Source organism: Phalacrocorax carbo, chromosome 1, assembly GCF_963921805.1.
Source record: "Phalacrocorax carbo chromosome 1, bPhaCar2.1, whole genome shotgun sequence".
NCBI lineage: Eukaryota > Metazoa > Chordata > Aves > Suliformes > Phalacrocoracidae > Phalacrocorax > Phalacrocorax carbo.
The window spans coordinates 155,433,619-155,445,837 of NC_087513.1; positions in this window are offsets into that span (position 1 = coordinate 155,433,619).

Here is a 12,219-nt window from a genome sequence, read left to right on the forward strand (position 1 = left end):
TTGCTGCATCTGCTTCTTGAAGTAGTTTAAAACCAATGTAAAGATCTTGCTTCTGTCCCACTGAATGGCAAGCAGCACTGAGTAAAGAGTGAAAGGGTTTTGAACACAGCTATACCGGAGTGCACTACCAGGTCAGAAGTGAAGGCAGAAACAGCTGCTTTTTCAATAGACTCATCAGAGCTTCTCCATGCTCACTGCACTTGCCCACAAGACTCCAGCACAGACTATTGTGTTGTATTTTTTTTGCTGTGGGAACTTCACTCTTAAGAAACAAATGGACTGGCTTAACTATTAAGTGTCAATCAAATTGACTATAAGGGCGGGGGGGGGAACTATTTTAAAAATTTAATTAGCTTTCATCCTGGGATCGTTCTATGCATTTGCATGGTTCAGATTGCCTCATTTAAGTCAATGAAATTCTTATGAGGAGGGGAAATGTATTTTTCCACCTTAGCAGCTTGTTTATGTATTGTAGTAGCACTAAAAACAATCTTTGCTTTTGCATGAAGATTTATGGTCCTCTGGCAGCCTCTCCTGTGATGGCTGTTATAATCTGTCGTGCTATATCCATGTCCACTGGTTTTACATCAAACTGCTTGTTCGGAGTCTGGATGAAACAAACCAATTCTTTTTTTCTGTTAAGCAATACAGATGTTCAGTAACACTTCTTAGATGTAAAGAAGAATATAGAGCATTGGGTAGGCCTTCATTTTCCCTTTATTATTCAGACAGCAACATTGGCCTTAATAAATACTATTTGGTCTGTGTTTATCTCCTTACGATAATGCCCTGGGAATAAGATTGCCTTACCCAGAGATAGAGGGAACATCCAGGATTCTCACTTAACCATGGAACCTATTTCACATTTCATTGGTTGTGTGAATGAGCTGTGAAAATTGCTTCCTGTTTCTCTAAAGTATCAGGACAGTGGTTTGCATGGGAGAGATTTCTTCTGGTTACATGAAATAAAACTCATCCACTGAGTTCATTTCAAAGTCTTAAAACTACTGTGCATCTTGTTAAGTTAGAACAAATCTTTTCTGCCCTGTGAATACCTGCTCCCAAAGCAGAGGCATTACAGTTACCTCTTGTTTACAGCAAGTTATCTATATAAAGAAAGAAAATTAAAAAAAAAAAAAAAAAGAACCAACAGGAAGACACACAGCCTTACTCTTTTCTGATAAGTGTAGTCTTGGCTTTCCCAAATTGAGAGGAAGCTGCTTTCAGTGTATCAGGGGACGCTTGAACAAGGACAGTCTATTTTAGTAAGAAGCTGGTTTTGTCTAACATTAAACACACAGAAAAAACCAGCTTAAATAACAGTGGTGGGAGCCTAATTTTGCAAGCTAAGTTAAGCACTTCTCATCCTTTTCTCTAGTAACATCCTTCCACCTCACTGAGATATTAATCGGATTTGAAAGCATCTAGTAAACCTGAGAATATTTAAAACCTGTGAAAGGTAAAATCACAGATTCTACTTAAGTCCACAAAACTATATCTATTTCCACTAATACTAGGGTACATATGGACTGTGTATTTAACTGAGAGTATTCAGGTTTAGGACTTTCAAATTAACAAAAAAAAGAAAAAAAGAAAAAATTTTTGCAAAATATAGAGGTCAGTTCTGTACAATTGAGTGGCTGACAGCAGTGAGATTTGGGATTTGGGAAAAATATCTATATGGGGACCTAATCCCATAAAAGCCAAAGGAATTCAAAAAAATTATGAAGCCAGTCCTACCTTCAAAAGTGTGTGTACAGCCCTGAACGACGCAAACCATACCTGTGGTACACCTGTAAATGGCATATACTGTAGAAGCCTTAATGCCTTCTATCTAACTTTACTTTTCACATTCTCAGGTGGGTACTGGTGGGGTTTTTTTCTGTTGAAAATGAGTTTATTTTAATTTTGAATAAAACCCATTACAGGCAGGAAAGGAAGTGCCAGAACAGTTCATCCTGGTTAGTTATTTTACAGCCTGAGAGACGGCAAGATAGCTAGAGGAATAACGCTGGCATAACCCTTGCACAGAGGAATGTCAGAAATCCTGTAGTCCAAACTTTGAACTGATGAACCCTGTAATTTACATATAAAAATGGGGGGTCAGGGGGTGGGGGTGGGTGGATCTGAATAATCTGTGTCAAAAAACACAGTTACACCATTTTTCTGTGATATGTCACATTGTCAGAATGGACTCTAGCTAAAAAGGGAACAGAAAGTTTATTCTATGTCAAATATTAAATCCTGCATCACAGACAATGGGAATAACAAAACTGTATCTGAATGTTTTAACCTAATACCGAGCAAATTAATGTCTTAACCAATGGGTTAACCAGCAATTAACTGGAAAAAAATCTTTGCTCTACATAATTAAATTATGGCATAAAATTATTTTTTGACCATTCTACCTATCCTTAACTGTCAGTGAGGCGTGAATTCTGTTTTGTGATAAAGATTTGCCTACTTTTTACTTCTTTCTTTGCAAACTTAGATTTAAAAAAAAATTAAATTTTAGAGATGGAATTAATATTTTTAACAGTAAAATTTTTAAATATTAAAATTTTAAATAGTAAAAATGAAGCCAGCTTGTACATTATTCAGGAAGAAAGAAGAGATTTCCCCTCATGCTACTCAGACCAGCTTTCCCTTGGCATAAACCCTGGTGCTCATCATCTCAACAGAACACTGGGAAACAGAGCTAACTTGACTTCAGTCAATTTCCAAACAAAATGCCTAGCATTATAGGTGGTACAGTTCAGCAATTCAGAAACATTTGGCTTTAAGCCTAAAGGTCCAATTCTTCAAATGCAACCCGTAGGGGAGGAGCTTCCAAAGTAGGGTCTTCCGAAGGTGGCTACTACTCTACTCCGGTTCTGTGAGTAAATCTAACAATAGAGCCAGAGAGTAACATGCTGCTAGCTGCATGTCTGTAACTGTGAGAAAAAGAGATCATGAGGTGCAAGTGTTAGGGAGTGGGAAGGTATTATTCTGTTTCTTTAACCAAGGAAAGGAAACCCAACACTCCAATTCTCCAGTGAACAGGGCTTATTTGATTCTAGTGGGAACAACTGAAATTTCAGTTTCAGCAGAGCTACTATTTTTCTTTCAGAATTGCTGAGAAAATCTAGCAGTGAATAACTCTTAATCAGACTTGTTTATTCATATTAAAAGTCACTGGAGGTCATATTGTTCACTTGGTGCCATTTGGTCTGCACTTAGTCCTTCCTGAACAGGAAGTCCTTAAGATTAAAGATTGTATTTTTATGGTCCTGTGTCTGCCTACCCCTAGCTATTACCTGAAGAGCAATGTGACCAGGATTCAGTTTCTAGAATAGATATCAACAACTCTTAGTGTGTATGTGTATGTCAGGATGAAAAATAAGAGGAAATCAAAGTAGAGCAACATGGTAAAAGCAAAACTGTAAGAAACAACAACGTGATTGTTCACAATATTGGGAATAAGGTGTACTCAGACAGAGGCGTTTTCTATCTAGAGGTCAGCAGAGTGCTAGATAACTAGAATGTATCTAAATTCAAGCAGAAAATGTGATTTAGATACTCCAAAGCTATTTGCCACTGGACATATATATCCATTTTATAAGGCATGAGGAATCTAAAGTTCTCATTGTCCAGAAAAGCTTACGCTTTCTCCCCAGCATTGCGGAATGTGTAACGGCACAAGAATGAGAAAGAAAACTCTAAGCAGAGTAAATTATGTGTCTAGAAAGGTCAGGAAGACTGCTTTCATAAACTAATCATTCTGTCAGCTCTATTATTATATGGATGGTCGTATTTTGATTTTGTAGTACTTTATGCTCTATAACTCAAAGAATTACAAGATCTTCAAAAATGGAATTAGCATTTGAAATTAAAATAGTTATATGCTATTTCAGTATGAACATGTTTTGTCATGCTTTAGTAATTAAATCCAAATTATCTTTTTGAGGCAATTTTGTGACCAATATTTGCATATGCAAACTAAACTTGAATATCTGTGTTCTGTATTGAATCTGTGTATCAGGTGCCATTAACATGTTATCTGAATATCTTGGTTTAGCCTCAGTCAGCAACCAAGCATCACACAGACACTCGCTCACTCCCCCACAGTAGGATGTCCAAGAGAATCGGAAGGACAAAAGTGAGAAAACTCGTGGGTTGAGATAATGACAGTGTAATAGGTAAAGCAAAAGCTGCACGCAGAAGCAAAGCAAAACAAGGAATTCATGCACTGCTTCCCATGGGCAGGCAGGTGTTCAGCCATCTCCAGGAAAGCAGGGCTCCATCAAGAATTACAGTTACTTGGGAAGACAAACACCTTAACTCCAAACGTCCCACCTCTTCCTTTCCCCTCCCAGCTTTATATACTGAGCATGGTATTGTATGGTATGGAATATCCCTTCGGTCAGTTGGCATCAGCTGTCCTGGCTGTGCCCCCTCCCAGCTTCTTGTGCACCTGGCAAAGCATGGGAAGATGAAAAAGTCCTTGACTAGTGTAAACACTACTTAACAACAACTAAAAAACCTCTGCATTATCAACACTGCTTTCAGCACGAACCCAAAATATAGCCCCTTTCTAGCTACTCTGAAGAAAATGTCCCAGCCAAAACCAGTACACTGAATCAATGGGGCTTTAGAACAGCAGCATAAAATGCTTAGACAAAACTGCAGGATGGATGCTTAACTTGTCTGATTTCCTGTACATATGGTGGGACAGAGGTCACTGCCTGGCAAATGACTGTAGCTCCTGATCTCTGAGCATGCTGGCTACAAAAGGAAGTCTGAGGCTGCAAACCCACCTGTACCAGGTCTGTGCATTGCCAGGTCACATACTGTTTTAAGTTTGCCTAGATCAAGAGTGGAAAAATGAACACACTTCTGTTAAATTAGCTAGCATATGTTGATATGGAGTTTTATTATACCAGATTTGCAGTGACTGTGGGAGGACAGCCAATATTCAACACAGAATAAGCTACATTGTAACTCAGCTATCAATTTCAGCCAACATTTCCACGAAATTAGGTAGTCTCCACTTCCCATCACCAGCTACGTTCCTGTGTCCCTGCTCTACGTGTCCCTGCTCAAGCAGGGGTGTTGGACAAGATGATCTCGAGAGGTCCCTTCCAACCCTACCATTCTGTGATTCTGTGATTCTGTGAAATGATAAGAAATAGAATGATTTAGTACTGTGGTATTCAGTTTTACAAGCATTTTTCAAAATCATTTCTGTCACAGTCCATATTTCAGCTGCCAGAATCTCTCTGAAGACATAACTTAATGCCTTGATGAGTACTGGAGTCTCATATTCACATATTAAGTTAGGAGTTAGAGTATGAATAAGGAACTCCGGAGGCAGAGCTAAAAATCCCAGTCTTCCCCAAAGAAGACATCATTCTAAGAGTAGTAAATAATCTTTCATTCATTGTGTAAGAATAATCTCCAGCTCCAGTAGTTCCATGGAAACGTTATAGACCAAGGCAGAAGAATCCTGCCTTCCTTTAAACATCTTGTAAATGTTCAGCTCAAAATTTTGTTGTGAACAAAAGTTTGCTCTTAGGTAGATGTAAAGGTTTTAATGCTACAGATATTTATCTGCAGCATCAGAAATATTAATCATCTCAGACTCTCTTTTCTATCAAATCTTTACCTTCTATCAAACCAAAGAAATGGTTTCACTAAGCAAATGGATGAGGTCAAACTTTAATAAATTAAACAAGTCTAAAATAAAAGTTTTATTTAACTGCATAAGCTGTTTATGAGGAATAAAGGGTTTTAATCAACCTTGCCATCAGCGTTTTGAAAGGGAAAAACCATTTTTCAGTTGTGGCTTGGTCAAATTCTTTGAAGTATTAATGTAACCCTGAGAAACTGGCTATTAGTCTCAACCAATTGCTGGACTTTAGACACAACAAAAACAGGAAAAGTTCAAGAGTCTCTGTTGACTTTCCGCTTGATTGTAACAAACTACTCACTTTCTGGGTTTTCTTTTTTGAAGTGGAATTTTATACAGCAAGGCCAGGCTTTGGTGTTTTGGTTTTTTTTTTCCTGATACACAAAATTCCCACCAACCTGTGCTCTCTCTTTTAGTTCAAACATGAAGGACTGCTGTTTGTACTTAATGCACACACTTCCAATTCTGTTTAATTCAAAGGCACTGCTCAGTGTACCTGAAAGGAAAACCTGGAACATCGATGCATAGGTCAGAAGAAAATCCAGCTAGCAATTACAAGATGTTGTGAAATATCATGGCAATTAAATAGTGTCTACCTATCTAGAGACAGAAGAGTACCATAAGTTCCTGTCACAAACTTTTTTATTGTGCAGTACATTGCTGAAGTGTAAGCACTTAGATAGCCTTAAATAGGAGCACTCAGATAGCCTTTGCCTTTATTGCCAGGGAAAAAAAAAAAAACAGCTGAATAAAATATTGTCCCATACATCTAGAAATGCGAGGGAATAATCCACTGATATTAGTAAGCTACCACTGCAAAACAGAGAAAAAGAAAGAGAGGTGCATTAAGACCAAGATATTCCACGCTGGGGCAGTCTGACTAAGAAACAACATCCCATAAAGCAATCACATACTTCACACAATATTCATATACTTAAAAGGAGTGTTCTTTTATGAGTGCTTTAATACTTTGGGATCATGTGTGTTGTTTTAAAGCTGCATTAGTCACACCCTGGGGAAATGTGAGCTTCCACGCCTGCCCATTTCACTGCTGCACTAGCCTGACCCACAGAATTTACCACATTAAGAGAGGATTTAAATCTTGATTATTTTCACATATTCACTTTTTTTTTGTTTTTTCGTCTAAGAGGCCTGCCATCTTAGCATGATGCAGTTCATAAAACTGGTGACCTTTGCCTGGCTTCTTGATTTAAGCAGAAGGGGGAGCAAAGGGACCCTTATGCACTGGTATGAGCCTAAAAATATAAAACAAAACTGTTGGCAGCTCCTATTCAGGTGAAAGGGTTGAGAAAAGCTCTTTCTCTTCGATTCTTATTATGAGGGTGGGCACAACTGCTTCCCATGCTTTCCTGCACAGTCCGGCTCCCCACTCCATCTCTGAGAGCTGAGGAGGGATGCAGCACCCTGCTTGTTCATGCCAGCCTGTTGCACATCCTGCTGGTTTAGGAGTTCATAGTAATTCTGTGCTATCCTGTGTATAGAGAAATTTAAGATGCTCCCCATTTTCTGTTCAAAAAGAGAGAGAAAGTGAAAAAAAGAAGCAGAAAAAACCAAACATCTGTTCTACATTTTTGTTCCTAAACAAAACCATCTCTAAATTTTCAACAATGCTTAAAGCTTCAGACAGTTATTTGGAAGAGAAAGTTGATCATTACAACCCCCAGAGATCTCCCAAAACCCATTTGCTGTAACTGCATGGTAGAAAAAAATCTGTTGTTCAGTTCTGGGAGTAGCTCAATGCACTTGCAACCCGATAAGATCTGGATTCCCAGCCTTGGAACCTATGAAACGGTGATACATCATTCATTTTTTCTATGGCAGGGAAGAAAAATGTGTGGGAAAACTGAGAGGACATGGAAAAAGATGGAAAAATAAGATAAAATAATAAAAATGTGTTCAATTAAATGAAAGTCTTCCTGCTTTCACTTCTTTATCTTAGAAAATTCATCACATTTTCTTGTGACTTTTTCCCCTCTTAACATTTTTTTATTGCAAATTCTATCAAAATAGTATACAAATTTTAAAAATAAATAAATACAACCTTTCTCACTGTTTCCAAACCATATCATCACCACAAAACACACTTTAGGAGGACTCGAGAACTTCTGAAGATTCACTAACATGAAATCTTCAGGTACACAATTCATCACCTGGCACCTAGCAGAGGTTCAGTAAAATCCAGTAAAAACTAGATCAGGTAAAAATAAACCAGAAAGGAGCTTCTGGCAGTAGAAAAGACAGTGGAGTCATTGGAGGTGAAGGTCAGTGGTCAGAGGAGAGGAGGGATGGTAAATTGAGAGCACAGTAAAGAACAGGATAAATGGTTCTGCTGTGGTAAGGCTGATAATGATGTAGTTAGTGGAAATGGGGAGAGGATATTTAGTAATCAGCATAAATGAATAGATTTTGGAGGGTAATCAAGAATGCAATTGGAATGGGAGGAGTACAGGAGGAAGACAGAAGCCCTTGGAGGTTTTGGAGAAGATTTATTTGAACTGAAACTTCAGCTGATTTACATCTCAAGAGAGAACTATAGCTTAATAATTCAAAATATGCCTCTTCTTTAATATTGCAGAATACAATGACAAATGTTATTACACAAACTTCTTAAATGACAATCACAAGATATCTTTAATGCAGTCACAATATTAGATTATCTATATTAAGCAGTCACATCCCCAGCTCAGGCCTGTAGTAACATACAGCGGTTCTCTTCCATTTGAGATCTATTGGACCTCCATAATTCAGAACCTGTAAGGCAAACAAGTAACACAAGAAATTTGCTGCATCCTTCTTCTTGATTTTTATTTTAACTGAAATAAAATATCAGCTGTTAAATACAGATATCCAACCAGTTTTCTTTTCTTTTTAACCTCTGAAGTGGTGTCTTGACTAGATGTGTAATACAGGTTTAATTGAACACAATACTGGACTCTTTCTATGCCCAACACTTCCTTTTTCTTTTAATGATCTGCTTTTCTCTTCTCATAACTGTTCCCATTTCCTCTTGATGTCATTGCCACCAATGTTATTCTCTCAAGCAAACTTTTACTATTTCAGCTCTCCCAGCTGCCCTTGCTATTGTTCTCCTCCTCCTTGTATTGCTGTCCTTCTGTATCTTATGACCTTATTACTGTGCAACTCTTAACCTTTTCTTTTGGCAACCATTTGCAGGAAGGATATGAAGGTACTGAACTGACCAGCAATGAGCTAAATGTCTTAACTCTCATTACTGACAGCTAGTGCCTGAACTGTAGGATTTTTACAGTAGAAATGAGGGTCAAGCAAGTACAGTAAACAAAGCCTAATGATAAGTGACAATGTGTTCGCCTGTAGAGATGTGGCCAGTGGTTTACTGCAGGGTTCACTGTTACACTGAGTTTTATTTAAGGTTTTAAATTATTACCTGGAAGATGACAGGCTTAATTCAGCTCACAGATGTAGCATACAGGCATCTCAGGCAGCTTGAGAATTATTAGACTAGAATAGGATCAAGGTATACCAAAGTCTGATAACATCAGTGCTTCTGAATGAGAATATGGAGAGAGAGTGGAGACAGAGAGGAAAAACAAATACATAAGAAAAAAAAATAAAGCAGAAAACATATTTTCTCTGAAATGTCTTCTCACAGAATTTCCTACAAGTGATAAAGGGCAAACAAAGTGCCAGAACAACTTCCTCTGTTCTGTCCCATCCATAGCTCCTTTCTGGTTGTACGGTTTTGAGCAAGTCATTTCACTTCTGTGATCCAGAGTCCCTTCAATACTACTGTGAATCTGTCCCTGGTTAGGAACCATATCACTGAACTTAATCTATTCTGTGATAGCAGAGGAACAAAATAGGATGTGCAAAATTAAGGTCTGTAGAAAGACTAAAAGAGCAGCTGCTCTGACAAAGATGCGTACAGGTAAAACTGCACAGACAAAAGACCAACTACCCATAACTGCTCTCTACCTTGCAAAAGCAAATGAAAAGTTACTTTGGTTCCTTCTGTATGTAAGGGCGTCTGACATGCAGATAGCCCCCTAAGTCATGGAGTACTTCCAAAAATTTGGAGTCTACATTCAGTGCTGGGTACCATATACATACCATCGGGAAGTGGTTAGTTAACAGGCAGAACTTGTGGCAAAGTACATACCTATACCACAAATCAAAGATGATGTCACAATTCATGCAGGCTTATCTGAAAGTTCTAACGAAGCTAGGTTGGCGATTAATAACAGTGGACCAACACCAGCATGGCTCCCAGGTTGGTGCAGCATCCTGAGTGAGTTTTGCAGATGCTGTTGAAACCCAGACGTAGCAACTTACACAACTTAAGTTTTCACAGGTAGGTTTCTATGACTTGCAGTCACACATTTGAGTTTCAAGGCAGGCACAGATTTTTGGGTGAGTGTTTATTAGAGAGATGACAAGTGAACAAAAGTTATAACAAGTCCACAGTTTGGACTAATAACGGAAACTCAGTCTAAGGAAAACAGCATATCTTCAGTGGAAACCTATGAGAACAGTAATTTCAGCAATTTTGTGGGTAATGAGTCTTTTTCTTCCTGCGCTGTTGTCATGGTTGCATGCTTACACATTCATTAGTTTGTCCTTTGCTAAAAATCACTGGTAAAAGACAGAAAATACTCTCCCATCTCCAGAGGGCCTTCAGTCTTTCTGAACTCACTTCCTACCCCAACAAAAAAACCCACCCCAAGGCGAACCTTGAAGTCACTGAAGCCTAATAAGAGGTAAAGGAAAAAAAATCAGTGTTTGTTTATCATCGTATTACCCACTTTAATATTCTGGTGTTGTTCTCTAACAAGCGAACAATTTTCTTTCAGTAGTTGGTTCATTTAACTTAAGAAAAGTTAGAAAAATCTTTTTGGTAATTATCACTCAGGCATTCTGCCAAGTCTGTCTGCAGAGGCAAAGACAGCTGGATATCAGGTGCTACATGAATCTGCATTATTTATTTTGCCTCATTTTTAAGTTTTTGTTTGTTTGTTTTGTGTTTTTTTTAATGGCTACCCTACCACATGACCCTTGGTTGTTTCAGAGCAATGAAGGCTGCCTTCTGAAAGCAGTTCAGCACTTCTCAGCCCAGTGCAGCAGAGTATCTATAACATTCCCAAGCAAGACATTGACAGTTACACAGAATCCAAAGCAAAAGGTCAAAACCCCTGCTGTAATCAGAGGTGTTTAAAGTACCCAAGAAGGCAGACATTGAGTAACGCATAGATGAAGGAGAAAGGCAGTTTTCACAGGGAAAAGAAGCGGTAGAATAGAGTAAAAAGTAGAGGGAAGGAAGTGTGAAGCCTTTGAAGTTGAGCCACAACTTGGCTAACACTCTGATTTATACACACAATCTTTCTTATTCTTTCCCACAATAAATCACCATTGCACGACAGGTTCTGGTATCTAATGGCTGCACAGGAGGAATTCTTATGCCATTTTGCTTTTGTACTAGGTAAGCCTCCCTTCTGGCTCTTCCCTTCCAACTTCCAGAACTTTGAATCTACATGCAAAGTTTGCAGGCACAAATAGGCTAAACAAATCCACTCAGAAATACCTCTGTGGAGTGATATCATTCTGAGTATTACCTCCAGATTATGTTTTCTACTTTATTTGCTGAATCAGATCCTTAACTAGTGTAAAATTGTCATATTTCAATTGTATTTTCAGGTCTAATTTATCATGTCAATATAGAAAACATAGTCCAGTATCTATTTTGATAGTAGGAATGTAGGAGGGCTGGGGAGAATCAGCAACTGTAGTTTTACAAACTTGAAACCTAATGCAAATGTTCCACATTTAGAGAGGATAAGAATCTCCTGCATTCACTGACATGACCGTAAATTGCTCCACATTGCCAAAAAGGAGGCAGCCAGAGCAGAGTTAATTCAGTAAATAAATTATCACTGTCATCAATGTAACCTGAAGAAAATGCTGTAATTCAGAACTGAGGCCTGAGGGTACACGGAACTATTGCAGCGTCTTGCTATTAAAGTATCTGATTTCACTAAATCTTATGAAGCACCTGCTACAAGTATTCACTGTCTATAGTGAGTAAGTTCATCTACCTGGGAAGTGTTATGGGAGATGATGATGCAACCACAAGCTATCTGAAGCCATTGGTGCTTTTGAAGGGTCTGCGTGAGACCGTGGAGGAAAGTATAACAGTATCAAAAGTAGTTAAAGCATATTGAGGCAACAATCATTACATCTCTGATTTGCATGGGGGGTGTCTGGATTGCTTACAAGGCCATTGTACTGGTTTTGGCTGGGATAGAGTTAAATTTCTTCACAGTAACGTGTATGGGCTGTGTTTTGGATTTGTGCTGAAAACAGTGTTGATAATACAGGGGTGGTTTTGCTGAGCAGTGCTTACACATCATCAAGGCCTTTTCTACTCCTCGGACTGGCCCCCCAGCAAGTAGGCTGAGGGTGCACAAGAAGCTGGGAGGGGACACAGTTGGCACAGCTGACCCCAGCTGACTAAGGGGATACTCTGAACCATATGAGGTCATGTTCAGCAATAAAAC